Source organism: Nyctereutes procyonoides, unplaced genomic scaffold (assembly GCF_905146905.1).
Source record: "Nyctereutes procyonoides isolate TBG_1078 unplaced genomic scaffold, NYPRO_anot_genome, whole genome shotgun sequence".
NCBI classification, from domain to species: domain Eukaryota; kingdom Metazoa; phylum Chordata; class Mammalia; order Carnivora; family Canidae; genus Nyctereutes; species Nyctereutes procyonoides.
The window spans coordinates 30,435,197-30,456,557 of NW_026575139.1; the positions used below are offsets into that span (position 1 = coordinate 30,435,197).

At 40.1% G+C, this 21,361-nt stretch overlaps 1 protein-coding gene across 7 annotated transcripts in view; it reads right to left on the bottom strand.

The window, feature by feature from the left end:
- Positions 1-21,361, bottom strand: part of RAD51B (RAD51 paralog B) — a 597,782-nt gene that overhangs the window by 222,226 nt on the left and 354,195 nt on the right. The window lies entirely within an intron of this gene.

Genomic DNA, 21,361 nt, shown 5'->3' on the forward strand with positions numbered 1-21,361 from the left:
TCACCAGACCAAATCCAGTCAGAGGTAAGGTGCAGCATATATATTTTTTTGATTGACCACAGTATAATGTCCTGGATCCAGATGAACTTTCTTTGCACAGTATTTATTATTCTAATAAACTAAATGGAATGTTTAGAGATGACTGAAGCAATCTGATTGGCAAACTTACAGGGCATTAATTCTTCCAAGGTGACTGGTGCATAAAAAGTGAAACTATAGCACTCATGTAAACAATCCACCTGCCTCATTTCCCTCCCCCAGGCACCTCTAATTTTCAGCTTATGTTAGCTGTAAGACGAGCTAATGTTTTTAGTGTAGAAAAATGGCATTATTCCAGACATAGAACTTACTTTAAGAAAAAGAGGACAAATTGTATAGCCATACAGATTGTATCAATAGGTATCCATGACCAATGACTAAGATGAACTGCTATTACATTTCAGCAGATAGGTGAAACCATGGCATAAGGATTTCAGAAACTAAATCCTAACTTATTAAGGCATCAGAAGTTCCACTTTAGGTGAAAACACTGTGTGATAGCTTTTGCCATAAATATGTATACTTTTGAACTAATCTCAAAGAAATGACCGCAACTCAACAATACATCTAATTGTCTCATTCTTTTTTTTTTTTTTTTAAGATTTTATTTATTTATTCTTGAGAGACAGAGAGAGAGAGAGAGAGGCAGAGACACAGGCAGTGGGAGAAGCAGGCTCCATGCAAGGAGCCTGATATGGACCTCGATCCTGAAACTCCAGGATCACGCCCTGGGTCAAAGGCAGGGGCCCAACTGCTGAGCCACCCAGGGATCCCTAATTGTCTCATTCTTTTAAAATAGGTACTCCCCTGTGGGTACTGTGAAAAATAAGAGTGAATGATTGTCTTATGAGACAAGTAGTTTATAAAAGGAGCTGGATAAGTCAGATATGAAAGCAGGCCTTGAAACTATGGGTCAGACCAAGGTACACATGCTCTTTCACTTTCAAGCAACCAGGTAGGTGCCCTCTAAGGTCAATTCTTAATTATCTCCAGATAATTACCTTACACTTACCTTTGGCAGATCTTGCTCTCCACTTTTGGTTGATATTATTAACCCTTTTTATCAAGCCCTTTGTTTAGCCTTATTCCTAAATTCATTCTTAGACCCAAAAGAAGAAATACTTTTTGAAAATAGTTGAAAAACAAACTCATTGTGATATCAGTGTTTTCAGAGTGGAGAGTGAGAGAAATAAAGAGAAAGAAAAGGAGAGAGCATAGTTGATAGAAAAAGAGGATGAAGAAGAGGATGAGAAAGAAATGAGGAAGACAGAATGGAAAGAAAGAGGTACTCAGTGAAAAGCAGGGAGTATGAAAGGGGAAGGAGAGAGAAGGGAATAAGTAGTTCTAGTTATGATGATAAAGAGAATTTTTCCAGATGTGAACAGATCAAGGCAATAGAGAGGGATGTGCTGGACTGTTTTTCTGCCCTTCCCAAATCGCCTCTTGATCACTCAGTACCTAATGAGCATTGATAAAGTCCAACAGTACACTTTGTATTCAAATAGATAGAGGCTCTTCATAATGTTTATCCATAGACCCTTTTGGTGGTTTGATGAAGCCTATGGATCCCCCAAAAAAGCGTTTCTAAGTGGATAAAAACATAGGACTACAAACAAAACCAATTTTATAGAAACTCAGTTTCTAAAATAATTTTTGAATATGTAACATATTAGTAAACATGCTTCTGAATCTATTACATAGCAAAATCAGTAGTGGGTCTAATATGAATACTACAATTTCAAAGTAGTGATGAATATAAAAATATTTCAAGATATCTGAAACAACTAAAATGTCTTATTAAATATCTATAGTTTAAAATCACAAGTACTTGGGTAGCCTGGGTGGCTCAGCGGTTTAGTGCTGTCTTTAGCCCAGGGCGTGATCATGGGGACCCGGGATCGAGTCCCGCGTCAGACTCCCCACATGCAGCCTGCTTCTCCCTCTGCCTGTGTCTCTGCCTCTCTCTCTGTCTCTCATGAATAAATAAATAGAATATTTGAAAAAAAAATCACAGGTACTTCTTTTTTTTTTTTTTTTTTAAATTACAGGTACTTCTAATACTACCAAGGTTTGTTGCCTACATTCAAAATTGAAGGGAATGGTCAATTTCTGTTATAAAAGTTAGTGAAAATAGAGATGTAATTATTTTCTTAACCAAATTCACGGATATCCTGAATTCAGAAGTGGAGAAGAGCAGGTCCATTCGCCCTAGGATAAGACATACTTATCTTTTTTTTTTTTTTTTTTATAAATTAATTTTTATTGGTGTTCAATTTACCAACATATAGAATAACACCCAGTGCTCATCCCGTCAAGTGTCCCCCTCCGTGCCCGTCACCCATTCACCCCCACCCCCCGCCCTCCTCCCCTTCCACCACCCCTAGTTCGTTTCCCAGAGTTAGGAGTCTTTATGTTCTGTGTCCCTTTCTGATATCTCCCACACATTTCTTCTCCCTTCCCTTATATTCCCCTTCACTATTATTCATATTCCCCAAATGAGTGAGAACATACACTGTTTGTCCTTCTCCGATTGACTTACTTCACTCAGCATAATACCCTCCAGTTCCATCCACGCTGAAGCAAATGGTGGGTATTTGTTGTTTCTAATGGCTGAGTAATATTCCATTGTATACATAAACCACATCTTCTTTATCCATTCATCTTTCGATGGACACCGAGGCTCCTTCCACAGTTTGGCTATTGTGGACATGGCTGCTAGAAACATCGGGGTGCAGGTGCCCCGGCGTTTCATTGCATCTGAATCTTCGGGGTAAATCCCTAACAGTGCAATTGCTGGGTCGTAGGGCAGGTCTATTTTTAATTCTTTGAGGAACCTCCACACAGTTTTCCAGAGTGGCTGCACCAGTTCACATTCCCACCAACAGTGTAAGAGGGTTCCCTTTTCTCCACATCCTCTCCAACATTTGTTGTTTCCTGCCTTATTAATTTTCCCCATTCTCACTGGTGTGAGGTGGTATCTCATTGTGGTTTTGATTTGTATTTCCCTGATGGCAAGTGATGCAGAGCATTTTCTCATGTGCATGTTGGCCATGTCTATGTCTTCCTCTGTGAGATTTCTCTTCATGTCTTTTGCCTTATCCTTTTTTTTTTTTAAGATTTTATTTATTTATTCATGAGAGACACAGAGAGGCAGAGACATAGTCAGAGAGAGAAGCAGGTTCCTCGCAAGGACTCGATCCCGGAACTCTGGGATCACGCCCTGAGCCAAAGGCAGATACTCAACCACTGAGCCACCCAGGTGTCCCTATCTTATTCTCATATAAAGAATAAAAACAACTGGAAGACTTAGTCTCTCTTGTTTTATAAACCTTTTAATCTAGGAGCAGCATCAGAATCCACAAAATTATGCAGACCAAAGTTGCTGAGGAAACCAAGAGCTCTGAAGAGATGCAACTGAAGAAACAACTAACATGAAGTAGCACTAATTATAAAGGCTTCAGAGGATCCCTGGGTGGCTCAGCGGTTTCGCGTCTGCCTTTGGCCCAGGGCGCGATCCTGGAGTCCCGGGATCGAGTTCCACGTCAGGCTCCCGGCATGGGCCTGCTTACCCCTCCTCCTGTGTCTCTGCCCCTCTCTCTCTCTATGTCTATCATGAATAAATAAATCTTAAAAAAAATTATAAAGGCTTCTTGGAAAAAATGTCCTTTCCAAAGTCCTAAAAAAGTGTTAACATATTGGTGATGTTGACTAATTGAAAAAAATTAAATCTGAGCCCCACCTCATACCACACCATTAAGGCGAGAGCCAGACAAATGAGAAGGAAATAAAATTAAAACTACTCAAAACATCAGGAGAAAATATAGGTATTTTTCGTCTTTGTTTTTAGTGATTATTGAGACAGAGTAGGATTTAGTACAGTACTCCAGGCTTAGCAAATATATCAGTAAAACCTATGGCCATATAATGAAGTGGGGAAGAGTGTGGGCTTATAGACCAGACTGCTTGGGTTTATGCCACTTCTATTTATATGACTCACTCTGCCTTAATTTCCTCATCAGTGAAATAGAGATAACATTACTTATCTCATAGGTTTGTCATAAAGAGTAAATATATGTAAACATATATATAAAACAGTTGACATGGTAGCTAAGTGCTAAAAAAATATTATTATTATTATTACAGCTTCTTTTAAGGTCCTTTTAAGCCTAAAAAAATAAGCTATAAAGGAAAATACTAACATATTTGATTATATAAAAATTTAAAACTTGTATAATCTGTTATGGTTATCTGTTATGGTTCTATAAACAAAATTAAAAGACAAATGAAAAACTAAGGAAAATAACTGAAACAAATATGTAAGACAAAAGGTTAATAGCTTTACTATATAAAGAGTTCTTACAAATCAATATAAAACACATTAACATTCCAATAGAAAAATGAACAAAGGACATAGACAACTCACAACAGACAAAATACAACACGTAGACAAGTTGTTCAAAAAAAGATTTAAGGATCAGGAAAATACCTAAAGTAAAATGTTAAACAGAAAAATATTGGACCAAAACTATACACACTGTGTCAGTTTTGTAAATATTTGCACAAATACATTGAAAAAGAAGGCATGGAAGAAAATACAGGAAAATGTTAAAGATGTCTCTAGTTAGAGGATTATGAGTAAGTGATTTTTACTTTCTTCTTCATATTTTTCTGCCTTTGTGGAAAATTTGACCAAATTTTCAAGGAATATTCCTTCTTGATTAAAAAAAAAAATAACACAGCATTGCTTGCAATAGTGAAAAATTAGGAGCCATCTAAATGTCAATCAATAACAAATAGGTTAAAAGTACACATAATACAAATGCATGTATTCAATATGAATAGGCAGCTGTTAAAAAGAATACAGTATATTTCTTTCTGCAATGTTTTTACATAACACTGCAGAAACAAACAACTTGCAAAACAGTTTATTTAAGCATGACCCCATTAAAAATATTGTGTCTATTTCTCCATTATTTGGCAAAAATGCGTGTGTGTGCACGCACGTGCACATACACATGCATGAAAAGAGGGGTGGTGAAAGAGAAGTAGATTAAGAATAGATTAAGGCCTGGAGGGAGTATATTTAATTTCTAGAATCTAAGATAGGCCCATATTCACATGTAAGTTCAAAAATACATATCCAAGCTAGAGTTGTATACTCAATTCCTTCAGCCTGCAGAATTAAAAGAGGAATCTAAGCTCTTTCTCTTTTGTAGAAGCTGCAAGAGACCCTTCAGAAATAAGGGACTAAAAAAGAAAGGCTATTGGCTGTGAAACACTCCTTTTAAATTCTCAATAAAAATCAGTTCCTTCCTGCGCTTTACAGGTTACAAAGGCTTCCCCAAATGGCAGACAGATCAATCTTTATGTGCATGGCTGAGTGAGAACTGTATTCAGTCTAACAGACACTGGTGTTTTTCCCATAATATCTGAAAATGGAGCAATTTTGCATAAGTGTGTTAGCATAACATCTTTAAACAACACTATTCCTTCTCATTATTGAAAACAACAGTATTTACACTTTTATAAGGGTTGAGCTAGAAAAGTACAGCACTAATGTCTGAAAAAAATCATCAGGGCAATGAGCAAAGACGTTGAGCCCAGCAGACAGGGAAGCAACTTTAGGTGGCTCACGCACACAGAAGAACAGCTGTGATGTTTGCAGGGCACTTCAGAGAACAGAAGCCCATCATGGGAAAGTCTCTTTTCTTAAAATTATTTCCTTTATTCTGTTCTCCTAAACATTAGAGTCAAGTGACAACTCCTCCACATTCCTTCAAAAGGTTCAACAGGTTTTAAGCTATTTACCAGCATTTAAAAGAGAAAAAGACTTTTCCCTTCTGTAGCTACACTCCCCTCTAAAAACACAACACATGCTTGGCTCTTTCACCTCATGCTTTTAAGAAGGAATTTTAATGGGATGGAGCTCCTCGAGGTGCACAAACTTAGGGGGGAGGAGCACAATAGTAAATTACACAAGAGTCTGAGCCCACTGGTCACTGCCAGTGATGTTAAATCCATAAACAAAATCTGTCTTAAAGGAAAAAAAATTCCTCCTTGAAAGGTGCAACAGAAGAAGATGAATCGCTTCTTTTTCTTTGGGTCTGTCATACAACAGCCAAGGACTTGGCAATGATTCCAAACAGCAGGGCCTTGACAATTGGTCAAAGACAAAGTTGTTTTGTCCAGCATCTCTCTTTTCTCTGGAAGCATTTTCTTCCCAATTAATATAAGTTATGAGGCTTTACTGGAGAGCTCAATAAACAGACTCAAGAACATTTGTTGGCTCTTTAATGCTGAAAACCATGGTAAGCTGATATCTATAGCTTGTGTCCATGAGGGTGCAGGTGCCAGGACTTCTGGTCACCCATTTCTCACAACCCTACCACTGCACTAGGGCTGAGCTCCCAGCTCACCTCTGCCATCCTGTTTTGTCAATATTCTCTCTTCTCCTATGAATCCACCCCTCCACATCTGCCATATTCCTCAACTCTACCCTTCTTACAGTTTGACCCCAGCCACTCTGGTCTCTGGTTTTGAGATATCATTTGTATGTAGGTATAAAGTCCTCAGTGAATTAATGCTGGTTGTTCTGAGACTGTGAGCAGGGCTGGGTACACCTATTTTGGATGTGTTTTTTTTCCCCTATGGATAAAAATAATAGAACCACTACCAATGTGTTGTTCACTTTGGAAACACAAATCCAGAGACTTTTGCAATATATGAGGACATCTAATTAAAGAAATTGTTTAAATTAAGGTTATTTCCCTTAAAAGTAAACTATATAGCTCTATACCTTGAGCATTATAATGAGGAAATTAAGCTTCTTGACTCAGAAACAAATATAGCAGCAAGGCATGACTCATTTTTACCATTGTTCTATTCCAGAAACTTAAAAGCATGGCCTGCATAGTGAAGATCCACATAAAAATGCACAGACACATTTGCTGTAGTCCTAAGAGCAGAAGATATCAATTAATTGGGGGGTGTGAAAATAAAGACAGAACAAATGGTGGGGTGGGGGGGTGGGAGAGTAGGAGGGAGGAGTGACAAACAACAGCAAAAATATCATAAATAATTCAGAATGGATGCTAAATACAAAAGTGGGAGCAAAGCCAGGCTATAGTTCAGAGACTGCATCTAGGGTTATTTTGTGCAACACATTGATTCACTAAAGCACCAAAGCGGCTATTAGAGGAAACAATAAAAAGGTCCCCTCCCCCTGGAAATTTGAACCCTGCTTTGGAATTTTTATGACATTTCATTCTTAACAAACAAGAAAGTCTCACAATCCTCTTCCAGCTTCAAAGCATCACCATGGTGGTGGCCTGTGATAGATATCCTGGGTCTGATTTATATATGTTGTTTCAGGTATTCTCAAAAGTCATATGGTTTACTCTTTATTAAAGAGAAGCAGCTCTGTCAAGCAAACAAATAAACAAAGCCTCCTTCTCCCTAACGTATGAGCTTATCCTGATTCCTGCCACTCACCTGGGTCACTTCAACAAGCCCTCAAGTCACCAGTGCCTTCTCTGAAAAAGTAGGGTCATACAAGTGGCCTCAGCTACAAACCAAAAATACTCCAAGATTCCCAGTTGGAAAATAGTGTAGAGTGTGGTATAGGTAGGTGTGTAAAGCTACAGTCCAGTTACTCTTTGATGCAACAAGTGGACATCTGAAAAGTCAAGGTTTAAATACTTTTCTTTTTCATGTTTGTAAATGGAATCATTTACAATTCACATCAGGAACTTGCTATTTAATGAAATCCGATTGTGTTTCCAGCTGTAAAGGACAGAATGCCCCCATAATTAAAATAAAATCTTTTTTGACCAATTTTAGACATTCAGACTTGGCTTTACTGGAGTTCCTTTGGGGATCTCTGGGTGGCTCAGTGGTTTGGCCCCTGCCTTTGGCCCAGGGCACAATCCTGAAGTCCCAGGATCGAGTCCCACGTCAGGCTCCCTGCATGCAGCCAGCTTCTCCCTCTGCCTGTCTCTGCCTCTCTCTATGTCTATCATAAATAAACAAACAAACAAACAAACAAATAAATCTTTAAAAAAAAATCTACTGGAGTTCCTTTATGTAGCGTCTATGTAGGGTGTTCTCAGTAGTCCTATGCAGTTGTATCTTAATGCTACTCTTTTCTTTCTCAGCAAAAACTCCAAGAAGAATTTCTGTACTCCTAGTTTCTGCTCTTAGCAGCATGGAATGACGAACCTGGTACTGCTGCTTTCTTTACTTTGTGCTTCCTGTGGCACGGGAGGTACCCAGGGAGACAGACACTTGAGTGCTGAGACATCAGCAAATCATTAGAAAAAGCACAAAACAAAACCTAAATTGGATGCGACGTTCCCCAGACCATGCAGCGATATTGCTAAACAAGCTAAAGAGCTGAACCACCATCAGGCTGTTCTTTGAAAACAAAAATCTGTTTTGTATACCTGAGTCAGTGAGGGCAGCATCTTCAAGCTGGCCTAGTTCGACCACTGCAGTCCCCCTGCCAGAGCAATAGACACCACTCAGGGCAAAGGCTCAGGAGCCTTTCCCCTAGGCCCTCGATGAGCCGCTGGCACTCAGGGCAAGAGTGCCAGCGCCACTGGGGGCATCCATCCCAAGCTGCCATTTCAAAGCAGCTGCCTGCAGGCCCTGTCTGCCCTCTGCTACATGAATGCAACGGGGCAGAAAAATTAAAATGCTGGGGAGCTGGGGGAAAAAAAGAAAGGAAAAAAGAAAGAGGGAAACCTTAAAGGCAGTATCTTGGAAGCATATGTTTTCGAATCACTGCAGCCAGTTCCCTGTCAAGAAAATATTGGCCAGGTTGTCTGGTCCGATCTCATGCAGCCACAGATGGCTTCTGCCTCACTATTCAGGTCCCTCCACGGAAAGCAGCAAGAAACAAAGGATACCCTACTTCGTGGTGTAGTCATTCTGCCACCTAGTGTTATACGTGAAAACAAACACATGACTACTTGCTGTCTTAAAAGAGGAAAGAGTCAAGAATATTGCTAATTGCTTTTTTTCTCCCCTTTCTAAAAAAGAACATCCTTCATTTATGCTTGCAGCCTGAGGTGGTATCACCAATATTTACAATAGTCTTTTTCTCATATGAATGGAAAGCCAGAGAGCATGAGGTCTGCAGTTTAGAATGTGAAGGAGAAAGGAGTGTAGCCCCACAAACCCATTTTAATGATTTTTAAAAGACCTATCCCTCAATATAAGGAGGAATGTAAGGTAAGGGCAATACCTCCATGTAAGGTAAATACTACAAATACAATAATGCAAATCAGGAAGTGAAACCACCTAGGCCTAGGCAGGGACAGCCTACCCCTGCACTTTCTGTCCTGGAGAAGAGAAGAAAAGGCAGAGAAAACAGGCATTTCTATTTAAGGTGTTATCACTTCTATAGCTAACACACAGGGAGGTAATGAAATAACCTGCAGCCTTGGAGAGAAAGTCTTGGGTTTGAGTTGCAATTCTGTAGCTCCCTAGCTGGGCTGGGTGAGTGGCTCAGTATCACTGCGAGGTGAACTGCTTTACTAAAAAACAACTGTACTTATGACTCCTCTTTCTGCTTTCACAAAACTGTCCTAGAGGATCAATTAGGTAATGGACATGAAGGCATTCTGTCAACTATAAAGCATTACGAAGACCATTTCCCCAAGTTATTATTCCCTTCTCTGGTTTATGGTTGTCACTGATGTGTAATGTGGCCCCCTGTGTAAAGGGTTTGTGTAACCAACTTGTCCTAGAGTGCTAGTGTTTATTCTCAAATAAAGTGCTTTTATGGCTAAAAGAAATATTAAGTAAGAAATGTTTGAATATTTATGCAACATATGAAAATATCCCCCCACTTGACTAATGAAGAATCAGCATTATAGTTTAAAATCCGGTTCCTCCAAATGTTTCTCCTTAAAATTATGTTCCCTTGAGAATGATAAAGTTATCTTGATGAGCTGTTTCACCAAGATTGACATAGTCGTCCAAGTTCTTAAAGTTACAGAGAGCCTGAACTGAACTTTCCCTCTCGTGGGTATAGCCTGCACAGTGATGATCATCGATCTAGCATCAGGAACTCTCATCTTTCGTTTCTATTCCCACATTAACCAAGTCAGGCAACTGCAAGCAAGTCACTTAACTCAATTTCGGTTTCCAAATGTGCAAAAAGTAAGGGGTGGAATAAATAACTGCTCTTTCCAGTTCTATAATGAAAAGTTGTTCTGCTTTTGATATTGAAATTCAAAGAAAATTCAAAGCTCGAGGTAGACCAGCTATACTGTAATTCTTCAGAAAAATCCTAAAAGTTATATAAATTTCCAGCCACAGGACAGAGGGGACAGCCTCAAGAGAGATGGCCACTGTAGAATGGGTGTTTTTGTGTCCTCTATCAGAATCTCTTAAAGCTGTTCAGAAACCACTGTGGGCTAAAACAAACAGGCTGCAAGAAAGTGCTTACCCAGCCACCTACCTAGGCTTTCAAAATGCCAAAGAAAGATTTTGCTTCCATTTAGCTCTGAAAACACAGTTTTGCTCTTTTTAGTAATATTTTTAACAATGCCAAAAAAAGAGTTCTATTTATCCAGATTTCCTCCCTTCCTACAAATGTCAACATTACTTGGGACTACAGCACAAATAGCCTGGAGTTTTCATGATGTGAACATCAGACCAAAGTCACAGTGTAGAGGGATCAAACTTGGAATATGATTGCCAATAAAGGGTACCACTTGTGCCTAGAAAAAGCCAGCCATTGATTCCTCTTTCAGAAATCACAACCACACTGGGTTTACCAGCTCTTCTTGCCATATGGAAGCCACCTTATTTTAAATGTCCCAGATTCCCTCTCCCCTAAGGTGATGCCGTTGCCTAGTCTTGTAAAAAATGCTTAGCTTTGCTCAATACCCCCACCCCCCACCCCCCACTACTTCAGGGCTGCTATGTTTGTGTATGTCGTGGCATATTTGGGCCAGGAAGATTTAGTCCTTACCCTTCCCCCACGGACTGGAACTCCCACCACCCATATCAAAAGGATTTTTTCAGGCCTTGCCAATAATCTCCTGGAGGCCTTGGAAACAAACTTAATCACGGTTCTCATCAATCTTTCTCCTCTGGCCAATTAGAGCCAGGAGGAAAGGTGGTGCTAGACTCTTTTATTTTCTCCCTCAAAACACACTTCTGTCCACAGAGTTAGGCCCACTATGGGTTCCTGGGAGCTAACACTTTTCTGAGGAAAGTTCTGGGATTTCACATTTGCCCCAAACCAAATGCATATGAAACTTTAAGTCTAAATTCCACAGCGCCTTTTAAAAGGAGGGGCCTTGCCTCCCCTTGGCTTACAAAAACCCTGAAGGCTTGTTGTAGCTCATTCATTTTGGCAGTTTTCCAGGACAGCTGACAAACTGAAAATAAGCACACTGCTGTCCCCCCTCCTCTAGTCCCCACACCACCTTCCCCCATTCCCTGACAACCAGCACTCTTCACTTACACACGCAGACCCCAGAGAGTCAGACATACTCTCAAAATAACGTGTAGGTGAACACCATCTCTGCCTAATTGCTCAGAGTTTAATAGTATCTTAAACATTCCTGGTTTGAGATTACAAATGTCAGCCATCATTAGTTAAATCAGACTATGGGATTAGAGCCCTGCTCAATATGTGAGAGTAGGATTTCACCTTTTGGGGATCTGTATCCAAGGTCAAAAATCTCCTTTGAGACAGGCCTACCTCCACTCCTAAACTGCCTCTGTGTTTCTGTCTGTTTTGATAATCAACAGGAAAAGATACAGGATAACTGTTGTCATACAATTTGAAACCAATATTTGAGGCAGGCCTCTCCATGCTTGGGAATCCCTGTTGGAAAGCTGATTTGGGAGAAGGATGTAAGCAGTATCATATGCTAGCAAATCCCACCAATGCTATAAAATCTGAATGATGGACTCCAAGTAGACAGCTGGGCCCCCACATAAGGCACCACTGCCAAGGACCACTGATACATTATAAATCTGATCAGCCATAGCTGGAAGTCTACTTGACTCAAACTTATCAGCAGGTCCAGTTCCCCAAATAGGGGAGGGGAAATAGGCATCCAGTTTGTAAAGCCTTCTAGAAAGAACCACTTTCTTAGAAGTATTAAATTTATATCTACCTCGGTAGGTACCTTATGGGAACTTACCCTGCCTGGGGCTTCTCTAGATTATAATATGAGTGGAATTAAGACCCCCTAGGATCAGGTCAAGGCCTGATGGTCTAGAGAGGATAGAGGAGACAATGAGGATGAGGCCATAGTTTTGCCTAGGTGTTTTCACCTTGGTGTCAGTGTATTTCAGCTCTTTTGTGTTAGGATATTTTCCAACAACTCCTTCGAAGAGAAAGATCATAAGCCTTTCATACCACCCCCATTCAACTATCCAAATGTTAGAAGATTATTTTCTTTATGAAGTATGTTGATTAATTGCCAAGGCAACACCTGTGCATCCCCTTTTTTTGCTATGGGAAGCATTCTAGGAAATTCATGTACAAGACTGCCCAGAGATCACCCACCCATTGGCTTGGAATGCAGTGTGACCAAAGGCATTTCCAGAGAGCTCACAGGGCACAATGGCCATGCATGCGTGGATTTGCTGGATGGATTAGACAAACCAACCGCAACCTTTCCATCTTTTGTTTCGATTCCTTCCAGTAGATTGGCCTTGTTACCAATACTGATGCCAAGACTAGCAATTGCTTGCAACAAAGAATTGTTGTTAACCCCTACCCCCTGCTTCATTCACCCTAATTATTCTCCAACAATACAATGGCTTCAAAAAGCCTCCAACTGTCCAGCAGACACTATGGGCCAGAGGAATCACTGAACACAGGCAGCCTATCAATAAAAGACAATACTGAAGCAGCTTCTGTCTGGGTATTAGCTGCATCTTCCCTGAGACAATGGGAGAGAGAGCTCAGGGAATAAAAAGGAAGTCCTACCCTACAGATCTTTTGTTTGTCTGCCAATGCGGTATCTGTTCCAAGTTCTTGGGCATATCCTTTACCACTCCCGAATACAGGGAAAAGCCTCCATTTCCTAGGAAATGCAGCTTCTATGTTTTTGATGAATTCTTATTGTAGCCAAATCAAGACTTCAGTGAGGATTCTGGTTAAGACTTTTTGTTTTGTCTTGTTTTTTTTGTTTTGTTTTTTGTTTTTTCTAAGATTTATTTATTTATTCATTCAGAGAGAGCGAGAGAGAGAGAGGCAGAAACACAGGCAGAGGGAGAAGCAGGTTCCATGCAGGAAGCCGGACGTGGGACTCGATCCTGAGTCTCCAGGATCACACCCCGGGCTGCAGGCGGCGCTAAACCGCTGTGCCACCGGGGCTGCCCGACTTTTTTTGTTGTTGAAGGTCAAGTACCTCTTATATACCAGAGATCTGTGGGCCACTGAGATAATTCATAGTAAGCAACAGCAAAATAGTTATATTCATAATATTTAAGATGACAGCACAGAGCCTGCAAACCTATCAGCATTTTTGTTCTTTTTTTTTTTTTTCTTTTTTAAACAAATAACATGGGTTAACAGAGTAAATGAACAGATAAATAATGGGATGGAAGCAGGCCAACGTGAAAGGAAACCTGTTTAAGAAATTGAAATTGAAAAAAAAAAAAGAAATTGAAATTGATATAATAATCCTGGAAGTTTCCAAACAGGGAGAAAATAAAGTCAGCAGCAAATGAAATGAGAGGAAGCTTCTGTTGATTACAAATCAACACATAATTAGATTGGGATGCACCCATGGTGATGAAACATCAGTGGAAATAAAAGGTCAGTTGTTTCCAATACTCCATGCTGTCCATCCCATGTTTAAGTAGAACAAACCAACACAGTGAACCAGAATCCCAAAGATATTCCAGAATAAAGGGGACTCATTATAGTCTATTTGAGTCATCAAGTAGTGTATGTCCATATGTAAATGGAACATGGGACCTGGAATGTGTATAATATGTCAATTACTATGGAGCAATTGAAGCAATAAAAACCAAGTCTCCAAACCATGCCCACAGTAGAGCTATAAATAAGTGAATGAAAGGAAACTGAATTCCCCAAGGAAGGAAAAGGCTGGATCCAAAAAAATCAGCAAACTCTAGACCTCAGAAAATACAAATAACACCAACCATGACAACTTAATTGTTACATTACCCATTAATTTTCACATGCCGGTGACCCAACCAAAATGAGAAACTGTTAAAAATGTATAATCACATGCAGAAAGTTGCTTTTTGCCTAAAGATTTGTATAATGTAAGAAAATTTACCATAGGAAAAAGTTTGAACAGTACGTTATATGAGAAAGAAAAAAGAAACTTCAGTTAACTAGAACTTGTGAAGGTTAAAAAATGTAACCACCTCGAAGATAATGTAACTAACTAGAAAACAGGCTGCTAATTCTAGGCAAGTTTTCAGTGCATTTTCAAAAATTATAATATCAAATACTATGGCTACAAAAAAAAGGAAAGAAATGTCATTGATTATCATATGTGAATCAAAGAGTGATTTAAAAGTAACTGGTATTGCTTTGCTTTAAAATCTCTCATACGTAGTCCCAGCTTCTAGATATAAATTATTTCTGAAGATCATGTCTTAAATTAATAAGTGTGATAATAATGCATAAGGTACACACTACTTATGGTGTCATTAGTTGGTAGATATTGAAGTGCACTGTCCAAAAGCCCCTTCAAGGAAGGACTTAGTGTACAGCCATGGTCAGCAGACAGCCTCTGACATCAGCTCTTTTAGGGTCAGCCTCAGTTTTAGAGGGTCTCCTTGACCAAGGTCATGCCCTTGAGGAGTAGAACATATCCCTTAACTAAGAATCTCAGTGGGGGTTGGGCTGGGTATAAAGGCCACAGCAAGTTTTAGAGTGAATAGGTTAATAATGTTGGTTCTCTATTAGTCTAGTGGGGGGACTTTTTTTTGTTTTTATGTACTCTAGAACTTGCTCCAAGATTGGCTGATGCTCTGCTGGGTCTGTAACACAGCTTCCCCTGCTCAATCCTGCTCCTTTCCCTTCTTTTCACAAGTGTTGATCCCTGCAACATCTTGTATCCAAAGTCTACCCTGTATCTGCTTTTGTAGAATCCAATCTGAAACAGTTAACAGCTCCAAAGTTCATTCATTCATTCAACATATAACAAATATCTATCTATCTATCTATCTATCTATCTATCTATCTATCTATCTATCTATCTATCTATTTCAAGTAGGCTCCATGCCCAGTGTGGAGCCCAGCCTGGGGCTTGAACTCATGACTCTGAGTTTAAGACCTGAGCTGAGACCAGAGTCAGGCACTTAAACAACTGAGCCACCCAGGTGCCCCAACAAAATATAACAAATATTTATTAAACACCTATTATGTGCCAGGCCCTGTTCTGGATACTACGGATTCAGTGCTAAGTAAATTGCTGCTGCTACTGGGCCTCAATTGCAGCAGGGAAAACAGGCAGTACATATAAAAGCAAGTAAATGTGATCAATTCACACAGTGATAAATGGCCAGAAGAAAATAAAATAAGGTAATTAGGGTAGAGAGTGTATAGAGGAGGTAGGAAAGGGAGTGCTACTTTAGCTGGGAAGTCCAGGGAAGTCTCTAGAAGATGAATTTCTAGCCAAGATGATGGGACATGCAGCTGTGAAGATCAGGTATGCCAGCATTCCAGGCAGGAATAGACGATTGCAGATGCAAGGGTCCGGAGACAAGAACAAGTCTGGCATGCTGAAGGGAGACTGGGAAGGCCAGGAGGTTGAAGTGCAGTTTTAGGAGATGAAGTCAGGGAAAAAGGTGTGGACTAGCTCACATATCTTTGTTACTGGACACTCAGTAACTCAACAGACCTATATTTTATTTATCTGGTTAAGAGCACAGGTTTGGGGGCAGACAACTTGGGTTCAAATCCTGGTTCTAACACTAACTAGAGCTGGATAAACTTGAACAAGTTACTAACTCCTCTGACCTACAGTTTACATGATAATACACTGATAATTTCTTCCTCATAAGGTTGTCATGAGTATTAAATTGTGACAAGTACTTACTTAGCATAGTGTCTAACACCTAGGAAGGGCTCAGAAAATTGTAGCTATAATTTTTAATTCCAGCAATTAGCATACTTTCTAACATTTAGCAGGCATTCAGAAAGTGTGTGTTGATGAAGTAAGACAGAATCCTGATTGCACATATATTCTATCTTCCTCTGTGTGGACATTAGAGGAAACAATCAAATTCAAACTGAGAAGACAAAATGGTGACAGAGAGAGTTTTATTATTTATTTACTCAATATTTATTAAGCACTGACATGTTTGAAAAAGACTTCCAGCTTCATGGGACTTACAATCTAGAAGGAGAAATAAAATCTATTTTTTTCTATTTTCCAGGCAATCTGGGACAAGTACCATCTAGTAGACTATCCAGGAGTTCAGAGATTGGAGGTCCCTAGCTAGAGTGGCTAGGGAGGGTACCTTGAAGGGTAATGGGATTTTTGACAAGCAAAGATGAGAAAAGAAACTCAGCCAGGGCAAACAGAATTGACTAAGCCACGTGTAATGTGTAGAAGGTAAATGCATCTTTAGGGAATGATGACTAGCCCAGACTGGCTGCAGGGAGGGAGTTTATACTGGGGAGCAGGGAGAGATAGGTCTGGGAAGAACAGTGGGGACTAGTCTGGAGGGACCAAAGCACAGGGGGTGAGAGCCAGAAGAGCTTCAGAGGCAAGGTGAGGTCACACTGAGACAAACTGATCTGTCAGCTATGTGGAACGCTGACCCAAGCAAGGGTACTCTGGAGATGGGGTGGACACTACAAGTCATTTAATCCTGATAATAACCCAACAAGTATTCTTCAATAGGGAAAGTGAGGCAGTGTGTGCCCAAGGTCTCAGAGCTCAGAAGTGGTGGGGTGGGGTATGAATTCTGACTCCAGAATTTATAAAGAGAGAAACATGATGAGGCAGAAGGAAGCATGTGATGGTCTTGGGGAAATATACATGGGCTGGGCTGCGTGGGGTGGGGTGGAGAGAAGGTGGGCAGAAACAAGTTTTTAAAAAATAAAATCTGGGGTACCTGGGTGGCTCAATCAGCTGAGCATTTGACCTTCAGTTTAGGCTCAGATCATGATCTCAGGGTTGTGGGATCGAGCCCCACATTGGGCTCCACACTCAGTGTGGAGTCTGCTTATCTCTCTCCCTCTCTTCTCCTCTTCTTCTCTTTCTCTCTCTCAAATAAATAAATAATAATAAATAAAATCTGAGACCACAAAGAACTTGAATTTAAATGGAACCTGTATTTATTAGACTTAGTCAAAATGATGAAATCAAATATTTTTTCATGACATTATGATTGACAATTTTATTTTTTTCTCTCTTTTTAAAAGATTTTATTTATTCATTTGAGAGAGAGTGAGAAAGGGAGAAGCAGACTCTTCTCTGAGCAGGAAGCCCAATGTGGAGCTTGATCCCAGGACCCCAGGATTATAACCTGAGCTGCAGGTAGATGCTTAACTGACTAAGCCAGGCAGGTGCCCCATGACTGACAATTTTAAAAGAGCATAAATATATTTTTTCATAACAAAGGAATAAAACAAAGAGAAAGAAATGGAGAGAGAGAAAAAAATTTTTTTCAATCCTGAGTCCCAATGCTGACCAGCAGCTTACAAGATGGAAGAAGATGCCACTTGGGTTTGTCAATGTACTAGAGAAGATGTCATAGAACAGGCCCTGGTGAGTCTTGGAGTTTAAAGCCATGACAACATATAGCTACTGGATAACAGAACAAATGATAAACATGAAAAGATGTGAAGCTCATTGGAATTGCCTTTCTCAGCAGACATATCACAGAAGAATTGGGTTTTATTTTAGTTTAATGCAATCATCTATGTAAGGTGACCAAAACAAGTGCCTGAGGCAAAGCAAATGCTAGTTCCTTTGCTTTTCCTTCTTGGCTTTTTCCCATCCTATCCTACACAAAAGTAATATAGATAACCTTTCTTTCTCCAATAGCTTCATTTGGAAAAACATAAAACAGTTCTATAAATCTACAGAATGAAAAACATCAAGGCAAGTTTTCCTGGGTGAAAGTCCTTGAGTTCTGGCATCATTTATAAGTGAGTTGGGATGGGTATGAAAATAGAACCTGTTTCCTTGAGAAGTAAATGAAGGCAGGGATGTGAGCAAATATTGAGCCACATGAAAACAAGAGGTCTTTTATACTACGGACACATTATCTTTATTCTATTAGTGACTCACCATAAAGAACAAGTTCCTGTGCCAGTTGAAACCTCTAAGTTCTTTAGTTAAAGAAATAATCATCCTTTATTACCATTTTACCTCCTAGCAATTGATGAGTACAGCGCTTCTAATGAGGTATTAGGTAAGCAAAAGTATTGATCCTCCATATGCTGTAGATGAAGCACACTGGACACACACATGAGTTTGGAATCCTAGTGGTCTCTGCTGCTCATGCATATCATCTTCTCTTTCTGTCCATCCTCCCTGGGCAGGCAGTCACTAGAAGTTTGTTTATTGTCTGTCTGTCCTTAAGTGGTTGTGTAAGAAGTATGGAGTTGAGGCTGTTAAGAGATTCCAGATCCTTGGGTGAAAGGTACTGTTTTAAGTCATCCTACTCATTATGGATAGAGCAGGCATAGGCTGTGGCTCTAACTATATCCAATGAGGCCTGTTCTGAGGTGAAGGGAACTCAAGATCCAAGGCGGTCTTTATGACTGCAGATATCATGCCCAGGGTAATAAAGGGTGCCCTATAAAAACCACTGCTGCAGATAAAGAGGGGCTGGGGGCTCCTGCAAATTTCAGTGTCATGCTTAGTGAAAAGATTGCTCTGCTCCAGATGCCCATGTGGATGCTCTTGTGGCCAGACTTTGGCCTGGTAGACTGTAAAAGTAAGAAATGCAGTGGGCCAGAACAATGTGGCTAATGTAGCTTTTACATATCCAATCTGAGACCTTCCATCTTTTTTTTTTTAAAGAAGGTTTTATTTATTTATTCATGAGAGACACGGAGAGAGAGGCAGAGACGCAGGCAGAGGGAGAAGCAGGCTCCACATAGGGAGCCCGATGTGGGACTCGATCCCAGGACCCTGGGGTCACGCTCTGAGCCAAAGGCAGATGCTCAACCACTGAGCCACTCAGGCATCCCACCTTCCATTTTTTTATTCAGATATTGAATTATACTCAGGGATGCCAAAATTTCTCAACTATAAGCCTTGTCAGTAAAGTATATTTAAGGGGAAAACGGAACAGAATATTTTAAATGAGATTGTTTAAACATCTGATGATGATAACAGATTCTTCTGAACAATGAGGTCTTGTGTGGCTCTTCTGGCTGGAGATGATTACAAAGAATGCTCCAGAGTCTTAGGCTGGATCAGTATCCCTGCATGGGGCTGCCAGAATGGGTGGGTGGAAGTGAGAAAGATTGAAAGAAGAGAGAACAGTAGACAAAAGAAGAGAGTAGTGAGATGAAGAAAATATATCAAAGTTGGGTACTAGAGTGGGTTTCTGGGGCTCAGTGAAAGAAAGAAAGAAAAATGGCCTATGGGGAAGTACAGCTTCTTGGACAGAAGCCGATCCTGAGTCTGGCACAGGACAACTGACTCCTTCCTTGGAAGATCAGTGTCTTGGTCTGCACAGGCTGCTATAACAAAGTACAATTAACCAGATGGCTCAGGAACAACAGAAATTTATTTCTCACAGTCCTGGAGGCTGGGAAATCCAAGACCAAGATGCTAGTGGGGCCATATTCTCATTCTTTTCCAAGCTACAGACTGCTGTTTCTCATGGCAGAAAGAGCAGGAGAGCTCCCTGGGGGCTCCTTGATAAGGGCACTAGTCTCACTCATGAGGGCTCCACAGACCACAACCCAGGGTATACACTACTGATGTATACCATTTGATGTGGTCTGGCTGTTAAGAGTTAAGATCAAGCTGAAAGTTTCAGTAATGAGTGAGGGCTAGCATAATCTATCAGCAACATTTCCTTATGAAAAGTACAAATTCTATGTCTTCTCACTCTGCTTATGTCTTTGCCTCTCTGTGTTTCTCCTGAATAAATAAATAAAATCTTAAAAAAGAAAAAAGAAAAAAAAAGTAGGGAGTGATGGGGACTTTGGCAAATGGGGGAGGCATCCCCACTCTAAAGGGTGCAGAGGGGCAGCCCCGGTGGCCCAGTGGTTTAGCGCCGCCTTCAGCCCAGGGCATGATCCTGGAAACCTGGGATCAAATCCCACGTCGGGCTCCCTGCATGGAGCCTGCTTCTCCCTCTGCCCGTGTCTCTGCCTCTCTCTCTCTCTCTCTGCACCTCTCATGAATAAATGAAATAAAATCTTTAAAAAATAATAAATAAAAAAAATAAAAATAAAGGGTGCAGAGTTATGCAGGTCTACTCAATTGTCAATCTGCAAGAATAGAGCCCAATGTTGTAGATCTTCTAATTTTCAGGAAAAGTCAAAAACCTGGATTTTTATATAAGTCTCAATTTTTAAAATACTGACAATGAATTCATATTTTCTTTTATTATTTTTATTTTTATTTTTATTGGGGTCAACTACTTTATTTTAAATTAGCATCGTCAATTAAAATGATCAGAACTGACAGTAATTTTACCATATTCTCTCTTTCTTTCTTTTTGTATTGGCGAATTCATGGTTTTCTTAAAGACATCATTGAGACATCAAAGTAAAATATGTCTGTGAGCCAATGGATCCCATGACTGCCAGCTTGTGACCTTGAATCAATACATGCACCTTTCCTTCGCTGTTAACAAAGTTGATTGCATTTGAGGACCTCAGAGGCCTTCATATACTAACAATTTGGAAAGTCTAACCAGGTGACAAATATTTATCAGAGGCCTCTTAGGTGTAAGGCACTAGAAGTTAGGAGCAATGTGAAACAAGAGAGTAAGTTGCATCCTGGTTAAGTCAATTAGCATCACAAATGGGAAGTATGACATTTGTGAGGGAGATGGCTCCAGCAGCCTTCATAAGACAGTTATACATATGGCATTACAACCAGGATCCTAAATCCCAGCACACTGCTGGGCCCCATTTTGAGATACTTAAGATTGGCTCTGGACTATCTGAATTCATTTATTTTTCATTGCTGCAGTGAACAGCAGGAAGAAATAGACTCATAGTTTTTAAATGTGCTTAGGAGCTTCAGTTCAAGATGCAGCTCATTCTTCCCGAGTCAGGAGGGAACAGACACTTGAATCCAGGTGCTCTGTATGCTGGAAGAGATTTAAATCCCGGAGTTGGCGCAAAAGTACAAATACTTTTCTCATTAATTCTCTT